We start from the raw sequence: 14,499 nt of genomic DNA on the forward strand, positions 1-14,499 counted from the left end.
TGCTGTCAGACCATGTATTGCAGGTCGGATGCTGTTCTGCCTTCCCAGAGCATCTTGGTGAGCATTGGCTTGGAGATCCACAACTCGGCTCAGCCTTTAATTACGGCGTTGTGATTAGTGCCTCCTATGATGCATAAAATCTGTGAGGTTGGGTGTCTAATGGATTCCTGTTTCTGGCTTTCTTTACTTCTTGTGCTGTATCCTTTTCTTGTACCAAGTTTGCACTTCTTTTTATAGCAGCAGTGCTTAGGGCTGTTCGGAAAGGGCCACAAAGCTGTACAAGGGTGACTACCTGACCCATTTCCCAGCGAGTGCTGCTCCCACAGACGGCAGCTCAGCAGTGAAACTGTGAAATGTTCGCCTGGACTGATCAGCAGTTAGGAGATCACGAGCTTCCTTGAGATCTGCCGCCTCCTGCCTCTGCAGCCTTCTGCAGACCTGATGCTCTTTGTGGAGATGAGGGAGCAGCAAAGGAGCCCAGTTTCCCTTTGCTGGCTCATGCGCCAGAGTTGGGCACAAAGCTGGCATTGCTAACGCCTCCACTCTTTTTGTGCCTCAGGAGAAGAGCTGTCTCAGCTGTTTTGCTTGCTTTCCATTCAAAGTGTTAAAGCCTTCAAGCTCCATGTACCAAGAGTCATCCTGGAGCATCGTTCCCACCTGGCTTTTGCCAAGCGCTCACTCAGAGGGTCTCACTTGACCTCTGCGGTTGTGGCTGCTTTGCGTGTGTATGCTCAACCCCAGTATGTCATTTTATAGCTATTGCAAGAGCATCTTGGAATTCAGTTCACTGTCCTGAAAAACTTTCTGCACCACTTCTCAAAATATTGTAGATAAGCCAGCCCTCTTCATTGAAGCATCTTAAGTTCTTTGCAGCTGACTGGGTACTGAACATCTGCTGTGCAAGCGTTGTGTTGCCTCTACGTGTTGTCCTTGATTTTGTTCTCCCTCGGTGCCCTCGGGTTGCAGACAACAGCCTTGAAAGTCATTTCAGGTAGGCACAGGCAGACAAAGCTGGTCCTCTGCCCTAATCTGAAGGGGGGATTTCAGGGGAACTTCATTAAAGGCACCATTTCCCTCCCTTGCCCAATCATTCACTTACAGATGCCAGTTGTACATTTTCAGGGTCAAAAATGTGGTTTACTCGCATTCAAGGAAAACCCCCCATTTGTTGGATAAATTCCATTTTCTCTTTACAAGCGCCCAGTTTCACCACAGGTTGTGTTCTTTTGTACAGAGGGGGGAGCTTTGAAGTTTCGATGCTGTTTGCTGGGTTAGAAAAGGCTTGCTGCAGTGCCACACCAAGAGGGAAGCGGAAAATGCAGTTACTCGGCAACTTGTCTCTATACATCACTGAATCTTACCAAATTCCTGAAGCTTGTAAATACTCATATACTTCTGCCCAGCAATAGCTTTTTTGTACTATTTCTCCCAGGCTTATCAATGTATACTTTTCCTTGCTGCTTTTTCTCTTTCCTTTTTTTCCTCTTTTTTTAAGAATTTGGGCTTCAGTGTAGATTTGGCTATGTGTAAATGTGCTGGTCAGGATAGGGTGCAGGAGCTACACCATCTTTCTGTTGCACAAGAGAAAAATCACTTTTGAATGAGGTGCATGAGGTGACAGACGAATAAGAATTACATGCAAAATGTAAATGTAAAAATCACTATAGTATTAAGAAAAATTCTAGTCCTTTTAAAGCAGCTTTAATCAGGTATTTTAGACAGTCATAGAGCATGTTAGATATTAAGTTGATGTGCAGTTTAAAATACGCTTCACTCTTTATCCCAGAAAATAAGTTCTTGCATACGATGAAAATTTCAGCTTCTAAGTAGCCATTATACGATGCATGGTTTTATTTCACACCTTTGAATTATAATATTAACTGCTATTTTATATCTAAACACTACTTTACATCCAAAAGACTAAGCTGTGCATCTCTTGGTGAATATAGCTGTCTGAGTATTGAGGACATTTCTAACTGCGACATAGATGATGATGAAGGTTAAACCCTTCTTAAAGGTGTCACCTAGTTAATGGATTCAACACCATCTATAATACGGTTATAGTTGTGCGTTTCTGCCTCGTTACCTGCCGCTGTCAATCCTGTTGAGCAAAGGAGAGCTGTAATGTCACAAGTATGACGTTATCTGTTTTTCTCAGGTAATGAGCATCTGGAAGAGTTGTGGTCAGGAAGCTGTTTGCCTCCCACAAATGAGATAAACTGGGTTATTGTTAAAGCAAATTCAGCCAGCCAGGCGCTGCGTTAAGGCTGTGCCCAAGTGCGACCTTCCTGCTTTTCAGTACCTTCCCTTTTTCTTTTAGCTATAAACAGATTTAGACTTCCTCGGTAAAGCAGTCTGGAGGAGTGAAGTATTTTAAATTAAACTGAACTTTTTTGTTCTTTAAGCTATTGCAAACCAGATCTTAACACATATGCTAATTTTAAGACATTCATTTTCACAAGCAGCAGATATTTAGTCTTACATGCACCAGATGGGTTTACTGCTGGCATCACTTGTGAGATTATGGTCAAAACAAGGACAAATTGGCTATAAAATTCCAAGACCTTACTGAATACTTTTGCTTTTTCCTTCCCAAGGTCCAGCTAGTTGTCATATTGCCTTATTTTTGTTGCTGTCACTATGGCTGGAAAAGCTTCTTCAAGCATCTGAGATGGGCTCACAATGAGAGGAAGAGTCTGGCAGTGAAGGATCTCTTCCGCCACAGGTTTAGTTCTGTGTCATGCAATGACATGTGACTCTACAAGCATTCTTCTCTGATACACATATTCTGATCACAAACTGACTTAAAGCAATAAACATGTGCAACTGCCTATAGAAGACTCACACTAATGTAAAGGTACCTTCAGTTATTGTCTTAAAGGTAAGGGGGAAGCAGAGTATCACTGAAAGCAAATACAGGGAATAGATGTGTATAGTGGGAATGTTTTAAAAAAATATTCAAATTTTTTTTTTAAATAAGCTCTATATTTAAACACCCCCCACCCCAAAAGTCAAGTGTAGAGCACTGCCAAACTATTGTGTAGGCTTTGTACAAATCTACCTCTGTGCCCAATCTGGAAGCAGAGGATGGTGTATGTCACTTCTCTTCTGCATTGCTGTCCATGTCAGTATGCTGAAGTGTTGAGCTTCAGGTGAGCAACATTGGCGTCCATTTTTATTTGTAGCCCAGGGCTAGTATTTTTAGCACACCATGATGCTAAGCTTTTAAAAGCTGTCTTTACTGAAGTTTTGGGCACTATTAATGAGAAAATGATGCAGGATGGTTCCCATGAAATGCTGAGGGTCTGCAAACCTTGAAAGTATTTTCTGGGAGAAAACGTTAAATTTCTCATCTTAACTAAGGGATACTCTGCCTGTGTCTCCACTTGCGAGGCTATCGGGGATGGGTATGATAGCGGTTGCATGCAGGTCGCTACCTGCTGCAGGAGATGGTGGTGGTGGACAGGCATCTCCCTGGGGTGTTCCCCGTTGAGCTCATTGACTGTCCCCAGTACTGGCCCTGGCCTTCAGGCTGTCCCACACCAGCTTCTCTAGACCAGTTAGTGATCATACCCTGACCCAGTGTGGGGCTGAGGAGAATAAGGACAGACACCACTAAATGCCTTTGTATAGCTCTGGTGCAAGCTTTTGATGGCACCTTTTTCCATTAACCATGAATATTTACATTGGAATGAAACAAAATCAAACTGCTGCTGGTTACAACATCTTCACAATTGTGTATGACACCAGGGATTTCAGAAACAACACTTTGCTTAAGCATAAATCAAGGCAGATGGTAAAAGCAAGTGACCTACAAAATATAACAAGTTTGCTCACCAGAAATGTACACTACAAACAAATGTACTGTCACCTAAAAATACTGAGATGGCATTTCTGACAAAGTGATGATTGTATAAGGAAGTCAAAGTTTGGGTAAGGCCAAGAATGAATTTTGTGTCCTCTAAATCGCGCTGGTGATCAAACTGATTGTAAGGTGTTTCAGCCTAATGTTTCTTCCTCCCCATAACATTGATCAGGTTTGTCTAGTTCTGTTTTATCTGTAAATTAAGTTATTACAGCAGGCCTCTGTCACATTGAAGACCTCATTGTCTTTCGGAAACAGCATGGGTTTGTACTGTTTGTATTTTTTCTCTGAAAATAGGACCCAACAACTTCCTTTCTAAATAACGTGCTACTCTTGTGATCTGCAAAGAGTGGGCTTTTTAATAGTCCTTTCACATATGCATCCTTACATGTTCAGATGGAAGTTAGTTTTGTAGTCTCCTCTTGCAGAACCACATCCATTGCTCCAGCCATCCCCATAACCCAGCTCCTCAATGCTGGCAGGGAGGGATTGTGCTTAACCCAGATCATTTTGGCATACTGCTTGAAGCCCTGGCCAGTTATCCCAGCACCAACAGGGCAGGAGCTCCTCAGCCCACGCAGCCACTGAAGACATGGGGGAACAACAGCTCCTGCAGCTTCATCCTTCCCCCATTTTCAAGCACTGCCTTTGGACCCTCAGTGCCTCGTGCATGAGCAGCAAAGTCTGTAGTAAATCTTGCAAGCTCCTCATAGGGTTGGGGTTCGGTGCAGAGGAGCTGGTGCTGTCTCCCAGTACCCACCAAAGCAGGGCTCTGCTGTTAAAGGCTGCAACGTTGAGCAAAGTAAACTTGAGGCAAATTGTCTGTGAAGTGGAAAGATGCAAATTAAGGCAGGCTAAATCATGGGAGGATTAGGCTGCAGTGATTTAAGACAGCTTTATTTCAGTATGGAAACATTGAGGCAGGACTTAATGTACGTTAAGTTCTGCTTGTTGTCTTCATACTTAAGATGGGTGGTCCGACACACAGACAAACGCAGATATCGGTCTTCTTCTAGAAGTTTCTGTATACCAGAAAATTGTACCAATGGCATTTTGGAAATGTTAAGTGCTGTTCTTTGGGTTGGCTCCTTCAGCTGATCAGCTGGGTGAGCAGAGGGGCTTTTGTAGCCTTTGTGTCATGTGGGGCACGAGAGCTTTGTGTGGTCTCCAGGTGTGGGCTTCCAGAAAGTCGGGAGATGCATGGTCTGGGATTTGTCTGGCAACGATGAATATACACAAGTGGTCTTTCACAAAATGCCATTAGATCACCTTGCCTGGCTTTCCACTACATTTGAAGTTAAATGCCACCCAGAAACATTTAGGTCAGTACCTTGTGTTTTGCCAAAGGTTGTCATCTGGCAAGAGTTGTGACCTGAGAGGGGGAAGGTCCACCACTTCTCTTGGTAGTTACTGTGGCTCTTAATCATTGTGGCAATTAACTTGGCCTCAGTTAAACTTACTTCTCACAGCTGAAGGACAGGCCTTTTACTGCAGCCTTGGAGCCCATGAGCACCTGATATCTCCTCTTCACTGGTGCTTACATGTTGTAACCCGGCGGTTTTGCAGTTTTGGTGGGCTCATCCAGCTGACATCCTTCTCAGTGGTGTATTCCCTGGCATCTTCCAGCCACTGTGATCTCTTCTCTGCAGTTGTTCCAGTTCTTCAATACACATCTTAGAAACCACTTACTGGAACCATAAGTTTTTATCCATGTTATTTAGGAGTAAAATTTGCTTTATGCCCTCTCTCTATTTTTAGGATTTATGAGCAAGAATTGCTTTTTCAGAGGATGATGCTCTAAAGAGAGCTAAGCAGTTCATTTTCACACATGCTGTTGTGTTTTATGAATATTTCAAATGGTCTGGCTTTCCTTGCAAGAATAACTTGTTTCTGTAATCCTGTAATCCAAAAAAACCCCTGTTTTATTGGATAAATTCTGTGCTCTATAAGAAAAAAAACCCACACCTTAAGTTCAGAATTTCTTTAAATGACTTTGCACATTAAGATAACTAGACATTAAGGAGAAGTAATTTTATAAAATGTTTACTCTAAATGAGAGAAGCAGTTCCTGACTTAATGTTTCCCATAACTTGATGTGTTTTACAAACGAAAACTACGGTGTTGGTAGCTTTAAAACAGAATGGCGCTACAAAGGCAACAGGTACAATGACCCCAGAGCTAAGCAGGGTCTTATGCAACTTCCAGGGGTGCTGTTTGCCTCTTCAGCAGCAGCAGGTTTTTTTGTAACTTTGTGTTGCCCAAAAGAAAAATTACAAGAAGTGATTGTATGCAAATGGATTTCTAACATTTCTGGAAAAACATCGGTTAAGAATGGGTTCATAGACTTGAGCGATGAAGCTGTAGAGTACACGGTGCTTCGTTAAAGTGGCCTAAAAATAAAATACTGTTCACATAAAACGTGATTTGCTTGATGGAGAAGGGATTAATTGTGTATTGGTATCAAACAAGAACTTGATCAAAAGAAGGTTTTGGTAGTGATTATCTGTTTAGCTTTGGATACCTTCTTTGAAACAAATTTTTGTATAGGTATGTTTGAAGTTAGTGCAAGAACTGAATGTCCCATTTTTGTCATGTTTCAGTTATTGTAAAGTGCTATAAAAAGAGATGCAGGGTCTGAAGACAGACCTTACGGAGCCGCATCATCCCTACGGGCCTTTATGCATTCCCTAACATGAAGAGCGATGACTTTCCATTAATTTTCCAGATGTGTTGCTGCTCACAATCTTTACCAATAAAGATGCTAAGTTTGAGGACTTAGGCAGAAAACTGCTACCTTCTCTGCTTCTTAAATCCAAAGGTGGGGATTTGGGTACTGTCATGCCAACATCGCACTCTGGCAAGGCACAACTCCAACCTCTGATGGTTTTGTTTAAAGTAGTGGGAGAAGTCATCCAGAAAATGGCTGGCAGCTGGCAAAATTCCTGCTGCTGATTTCAGATTTACCCAGGTTGCATTTAGTGCTGGTCACACCATGGATTGAAATTGCTGGAAAAGACTTGCCATATCCACAAAGCCACTGTGTCACACTGGTTTTCCTCTACCAGTATTGCTTATGTGCCCTTTGCCTCCTGCTTCAGGCTGGTACCTTCCATGCTCATACCCAGCCTTCACTCTTCTGCCACTCTCGTTTCTGTTTTTTTCAGATGGTGGCAAATGGATGGGGAGTTTCATACTAATCCTTTTCCAAGCCTTTAAAATAAAAGGGGATATGAAGGGAGATATCAGTGCAAGTTCTGCCTCATGGTCAGCCTCATCCTTCTCCCTGAAGCCTTTTGCAATCAGCTGAGAAGCCTTTCAGGGCTGTTGCTGGCTCCATCAGTGTGTTTCGGTGTCTAGCACAAATGTGGAGCCCAGTATGGGGCTTCTGGAAGCAACCCTCATGCAAAAATGAGTGTCCCACTGACATTCATTTGTAGCCTCGTTTCTTGATAATAACAAAGGAGTGTACTATTTCAGGGAAGCGATAGGCAAATCATTTCCATCTCTACTCATCTCTAGTTATCGCTAAATCAACTTTAACCTTCTTAAACTTGCTTTTAAAAACCTTCTTCTTCAGCTTACCTCCTGTAGTTGTTCCTCAGTTATTTTCCTGGATGTCCTTTTAATCTTTCACTTCCAGTGTTCTGAATGCCTTTTGTCCATATTTTCCCTTTATGACCAAGTATCCTCTTAAGCCTCAGTCAGCTGAATCACTGAACCCTCTTCAGGTTCTTTCCAAAGTATTTTATCTTTTTCAAGTGCTCTGAAAAGTCAGTCAGTCATTATTTTATTTTAGGTACAGATACATATTGGATCTCCATCCTTATATATATTTTAAGTCTCTTGCCTTTGGGCTTCTCACAGCATCCTGTTTCTTTTTGTGGAAGAATCAGAGTACAGTCAGCCCCTAGGCAGACAAGTTTGTTGCCTGAACATAACTGAAGCAGAGTTGTAGCCTACCACATAAGTAGGTAGGCACCATTTAATTTGCCACAATCCGGAAACCCTGTAGTTAGGCCCAGGTTTCACAGACTGAAGCAGCTGCCCAACAGAAATAAGCCATCTGATTGCTGGTCTTCTGATGCGGAGCTGAAATGTGAATACAGTGTGGGGCCCGTGAGCAGTGCCTGCCTCCCACAGAGGCCCCTATGCCAGAGCCTGTGCTCTGCATGCTCCAGTCAAGATCAGCTACGGGTTCCCAAACTCACTGATGTCAGTCTGTCCTGTCCTTTGATGAGCCTGACTTACACTGGATAATGGATAAAATTTCATAAATTAGAGTATTTAATTCACTGAGACTGTGCCACTCTTTATTATTAGTTTTACCACTTCTGAAGTTCTTTAACTGCACGCAGTGATTTAAGTTTTATTTTAGCCGGCATACACACTCCCCCATGGCCCTGCAGTCAGACTGGGTGCTGCGCAGGAGCTTGTGCCGAAATCCAGATATCCAAGGAGTGGGGCATTTTATTCTCCAAATAGCACCAGACAGTAAAGGAGATGCTTTTAGCATTAAAGGGGTTTTTTTAAGGAAACAACTTACCTATATGAACGTGGTGAGCAAACCATCCTGACCTTTCTTAACATTCCATGGAAGAAAAACAACTCTTTGTGGAAGTGTTTTGAGAGAGTCCAAGATTTTCTACGATGAAGTTTGTAGTTAATTATATCAAGACCATGTTTCTTTTCGTAAAAACACCATTTTTGCATAAACTACAATTAAATTGAGTTTGATGCTAAAGGACTGACTTGCATTTTTAAGCAACAAAACCCAGAATTGCCTTATTCATCAGAGCAGCGAGGGAAGACTTTCTCACCTCTTGTTTTGGTTGTAGTGGATGTAGTGTAGATGTAACGTAACCCAGATTTTATGTAGTTGTGAATGATTTTTCTTCAGCTTGAATGCTGCTCAGTTAGGTAGTTTCCAATAGCAGGGTCAAAGTAAAGGTGAGTCTTTAACTTCTGTAGCCAGGTGATGCCTGTCTTTCTACTTTTCTGCACGCGCTACCAATGCTTTTGAGAGTGATGGATGCCACAGAGAAGGAGATGGAAGTACGATGAAGGAAATACAAGGGAAAGTGGGAACTTGTGTGGGTGCTTGTCCTCATTCATCCACCCTTTGAAAAAGGGTGTGCTGTTTCTCTGGCAATACACATCAGATGAAGGGAACACTGGCTGTCCTATCTTTACAGAGAACTGGAGGGGCACATGAGTGTCATGGTCATTGCTCTTCAACTGAGGTAGGTCATCCAATATAATAAGGATGCAGGAAAGGGACAAAGTGGTTTTTTTGTAGGCAAAATATTCTTGTGAGCCTTCGAAAGTGCACATGTAATTTTTCCTTGTTTTTACACATTAGTGCTCCTTAGTCCAGCTGAATGACATTCTTTGAGGAGTGGGGAAATAGCCATCTTGTGCTCCACCTTTGTTTGATGTTGGGAAAAGTGGGAGATGCCTATTTAAAGTGCTTGACCTACCATTTATATAAGCAATGTTTTGCTAAATTCAAATGTTGTTCTCAGTGACAGGGACCTTTTAATTACAACTGGTTGCGTAATGACTTGCATGCATTGGATAGGCAGGCAGTGATGGCAGTCCTCATACTGCCTTATGAAATGCTGCTCAACAGGTGGTTTGTGAAGCTGCTTAACAGACACAGCAGGTGACCAACCAACTTAGATCCTTTAATAAAAAAAATTAGAACTTTAATTCTAGAAGCCTGTAGCAACAAAATTCATTTGTCCTTTTAAAGGAATGCATTCATTCATAGAAATGGTTCTTGCTACACTGTTTTTTCCTTAAGAAGGCAAGTTTAGAGTGGGTTTTAAAAAAATACTATTCCCTGTGAAAATACGTAAAACTATTATAATTAAACCGGGATCTTAACTATTGCATTGTTGTGGATCTGTTACGTTAAAACTCTTCACTATGTCGCTCTGGCTGTCCACATGTATAGGAAGCAGTGCCTGTCCAATACTGATAAAAGAAAATTATGTTCTGGTCTTCACAGGCTGGGGGTATTTTCAGCAGAATGAGTGCTGAGTTTTTGTTCTGTATTTAAAAGGCCAGGCTGATGTCAGTGGTTTGTGCATAAATACCAAGAAAAAGCTGGCTTTGAGTCATCACTCTGACATTGGGAAACCTTATCATGCATGGAGTACTACTAGGATGGGGGATGCAGGGAAAATCTGCCATCGTCCTTTAGGATTTCGGTGCTAGCAGGAGAAAGGCTGATTCTTTCTGTTACCTCACAGTCAGACCAGTGGGCTTCCTTAAGAAAAAGGCTTTGTAATTTTTCTCAGTCCTTTATCAGTCTGCTATGTTTAAATATGCTCACTTTGTCTGATGCAGCTTTAAAAAAATAAAAGTTGTGGTGTTTTTTTAAATAGAAATCGTAACTCAGGCTTGTGTTTCATAGTGTTTGTGTTAAGGAACTGAAAGGCAACACCTGCACGTTTTGCAGAAATGAGAAAGTGCTTTAGTGTAATTTGTCTGTGCTACCGTAAAATTTTAATATATTGAGGTTATCTAAATTTATCTAGAAAACTACTTGTGTTTAGCTTCACTAAAGTAACTTTTTTTTTCCCTATGCATCTGCATTATTTTGAATGGATAACAAGCAACATCCTGGTCCTTATGCAGCTGAAGTACCTGAGTATATGGGTTATTTGAAAGCAAAAGCCCTGAGAAAGAGGGCTACAGAAAGATGTGGGCTACTTGCCCGTTTGAACGTATGCTTCTTTTCTTGGACCAGGGTCTGGGTTTCTAATAAACTGCTGAAAACACTACAGCCTTTGAGCAATCCATGAGACTTTTTGAGAGCTGCTGAATGCTTTCCTATTACAGTTTGCTATTTAGCTGCTGGTTTTGCTGCTTTTACTTTCCCCCCCCCCCCCCCCCCCCCATGACAGAGGAGATTGCATTGCATGTTTTGCAGCTTATTTTACAGCTGGGAGTACCTTGACTGGTGACAGAAATGAGTTTACTAGACTCTTACTAATAACCATTTATTTGCTGTTTAAAATGTCCAGAATATGTCTTTTTAATAAAACTATAGCATATACTGTGGGACAGGTAATTCCTAAGAATTTTGTTTCATCTTCTCTTTTGATCTTTAAACATACCATGGCTTAATTTCTAAATAAACGAGTACATTAGATCTTGAGCTGTTTGTTAAAGCTCCCGTTCTTATGGAGTCACCAGCTGCTGATCCCAGAGACTGCTGCGTTGCCTCTACTCTGCTGTGCAGTTTTCCTCAGTGGTGCCCAGACCTGCCTTCAGCAACATATGTGCTGCTGCTTTTTCTTCCTCTAACGATAACGATTCCCTTCCCTCGCCTCACAAGCTGGTAGGACACAGCAGGCGCGGGAGAGCAGGGGCTGGCCGCAAGTTCTCCGTGTGGTTTTGGCAGAGGACCAGCCTTCCTTCTCAGCAGCAGATAGGTGACTTTGATCTCGCAGCTCCTCTCCATGTCTTTAGGAAGCTGACAGCATTTCCTCGTAGCCATAACTGCTTTTATCACACAACTCTCTTTTTCAAATGGCCTGGCTGTTTACCAGCTGGCACCATCTCTACTTGCAAGTGAACCTTCACTTCAGTTCTCATCACATCATCTTGCCCACTCTGCCCCAGGATCCCCTCCGTCTACGTGAATGGCACCACTGTGCTTTGACAGGAGTTATAATGGGAAAACAATTCTTCCTTGATGCATCCGAGCGAGGAGGAGATGTGATGTCTGCTGTCCTCCTGAAAGTTCACTGTTTAACTCTTGGCTCTCCTGCTCTGTCACTGGTTCCTCTGCTGGCTTTTATTCTTGCCAATGTAGAGGTCATCACTTTGCAGGCTCCAGAGAGAACCCTGTAAGAACTTGAGGCAGTTGTGTAACCCTACCTTTGCAGTGTATCCCTCAAACTCACCCATGTGTATCTAGCTGGGTAGATTACCACCCTCCACCCCTGCTTATGGGGAGTTTTTTAATGTATAATCTCAGGATGAGACTTGCAGGCTCCTGCTCCATCTCCTCCATGTTTAATTTCCTTTTCTAAAGTATTACTTTCCCTTGAATAAAGTTCATGGTGAGATTAGACAGAAGCATGACAGAAATCTGTGTGGGTTTGTCTCTTCAGAAGTCTATCAGATCTTCTTTCTTCAACCTGCCTTTTTGTCTTGGATATCTGGTAAAGTGAGGCGTTTCTTATACCAACAGCGAGACAGATGGATCAAAGAGGTTCAGTTGCTGGATAATGCTTGAAATAAGGAGGCAGGTGAAATTATGTTTCCAGGAATGCCTTTTAAGAAGGAATGTGTGGTTTTTGTTTTGTTTTCTGTTTTTTACTGTTTTTTATTTAGATATTTTTTCCTGTGGAAACTCAGGTGGGTTTTGGTTGTCTACCATGCAAGGAAACCACACAAGGAAAGGCTTACCACAATTGTATGAAGTCTAAACTAAGAAATGGTCCAGGCTGACTCTTGATTCCAGTATCTTTAATTTCAGTAAAAGCACTGGCATCATCCAAGACGCTCATTTGTTAAAGTAGTTGTTGATTAAAACAACAAGAAGACAGAGTAGGGTAATGATTGAAAAGGAGGTGGTGAAACTTGAGTGTCTCCCTTTGGAGCTCCCCTGTCCTGCACAGACTTATTGTATGTTGTGTGTTTGGCAGCGTCCTGTTTTATTTCTGAAGTGTTTGGCCTTCCTCCTATGGCAGGACATAATGCTGAAGGGGCTCAGGAGATCAGGGTGGTGCTGCACCCCCCAGTCAAGAGTGTTGAAGTCTTTTGCAGTACTTCAGATGGGACCATCAGAAATGCAGCTGGCTTGTAAGATCCAGATACTTAACCATGGAAGTTTATATTTTTCCAAACTCTGATGTACCTTTCTGAGGCTGTAAGCAGGAAAACACTACAAAATGTTATTTTCTGTCTATTGTTGATGTAATTTGGTGGTTTTTCTTTTTCTTCAAGTAAAGAGACATTTTTAAATGTCTTAAATGTAAGGTGGAGAAAGTAGGATAAATGGTCTGCTCTTCAAGTTTTGGTTTTCTTATCGTCATGAAAAAAATTTGTATGTAGATCTCTCATTGGTTTCTAATAAATGCTAATGAGATCTTTTTAGGGAAGGTATCAGGATCAAAAAAGTGGGTTACAGAAATCCAGAATCACTGCGCCCTTATTATGTCTTCAGGTCTCAGTAGTAATCAGCAAAAAGTTTCTTTGCAATGAATGAGTGAGTGACATTTAAAGCTCCATCTGTTGCCTACGGTGTGGTGCCTCACGATGTGTTTCAATGGGTGATGGGATGATTAATTTTGGTTCCCATTCATGCCGCATGAAATATTCTCATAGCAGGGAACGACTCCAGCCCTTGCTGAACTGCAGCATGTGTGGTGCTTGTAGGAAACCTCAGCTGCTGTTTACTCCTAGCTTGTGTGCTGAGAAAGGATCCAGGCTGCGTTTGCATTCACCCACGCAGCTCCATAGCAAGCTATGCAAAAATATTGGTGACTGCGATGTACTGACCTGCCTGCTTTTCAGGGATGGCTCCATCACCAGTGCCACTGCAGCTTGCTTTTCTTTATAGACCTGTTTTGAACAGAGGACTGGCCTGTCCCCATAGGTGAGGACCACCTTCTGATCTTGGGATGAAATAGTGGTCTGACTTTTCCATCTCGCTGTCCTTCAGACTAGCTGCACTGTGATGCTTAAGTTCGTCGTGTAATTCTAGCCCAAAACAAACCCCCCTGGGATCCTGGTCCTTGCCTTTGGGAGACTAGAGGTAAGAATTAAGTAAAGTGGAGATAGTGAAGTGCTTCTCCCTGCTGCTCTGCAGCACCCCACCTTCTCAGCTCTGCATGTAGTCCTTTAGCTTGTCTTGGCAAGGTACAAATTCACGGAGGAGCATGGCAGGACCATGCCTCTGTCCTGCCCCCGCATGATGCTCGTGATGTGCTGCAGAGGATGTTGGTGTCCTGGGTGCTGCTGCACTGAGACCTCCTGCTCCCACCACCTGCATTGGGTCCTGGGCAAGTTTTGGGGCTCCTCTAGTACAGCCTGGGGAAATCTTTTCTAGAGAATAAGCTGACTGTAGATGGTAATATGTGGATTTTTGTACCCTCACCTGTTAGTTTCGGCTTATATTTGGGGCATCTAGCATGCTGTGGATTGAAACCAACCAAATCTCAGGCGCTGCGAGGGTCCTGTGCCGTGTCTTCGCCTGCTTCGTTCCGCTTTACACACAAAATACGCTTCTTTTATCCTGGCACTGCAGTCAGATACTGCAGTAGCTTGTTTCTATTAATAGCTCTGATCTCACCATCTCTTAGTGTTTTGGTGAGTTTTGACATTTTTGGAAGTGGAAGCCCCACTGGAAAAGAGTGCCTTGGCTGCCCAGGCACTGCGCCGGCTGGCAGAGGGGATGCCGGCACCCCTGCCCGCTGCTGCCGGCGCTGCTGCCGGCACCAAGCAGGCAGAGCAGGCAGTTCCTGGCACGGGGGACACGCAACTTAATTCATAATAATCTAGCGATGCTCAAATAACAGAAGTCTTTCTTCCAGAATAAACCACAGCAAGCACTCCCTCAGCTGCACCTGAAGTGAGCAGTTGCTCCTTGCCTCCTTTTCAGGCTGATTTCAAGC

The 14,499-nt window shown here is 42.9% G+C and overlaps 1 protein-coding gene across 5 annotated transcripts in view; it reads left to right on the forward strand.

Moving 5' to 3' along the window:
* The window catches only part of HDAC4 (histone deacetylase 4), a 264,285-nt gene that overhangs the window by 118,303 nt on the left and 131,483 nt on the right, over positions 1 to 14,499 (forward strand). The gene's annotated exons all lie outside the window — the stretch shown is intronic.

This window comes from Accipiter gentilis, chromosome 1 (genome assembly GCF_929443795.1).
Source record: "Accipiter gentilis chromosome 1, bAccGen1.1, whole genome shotgun sequence".
Lineage (NCBI taxonomy): Eukaryota > Metazoa > Chordata > Aves > Accipitriformes > Accipitridae > Astur > Astur gentilis.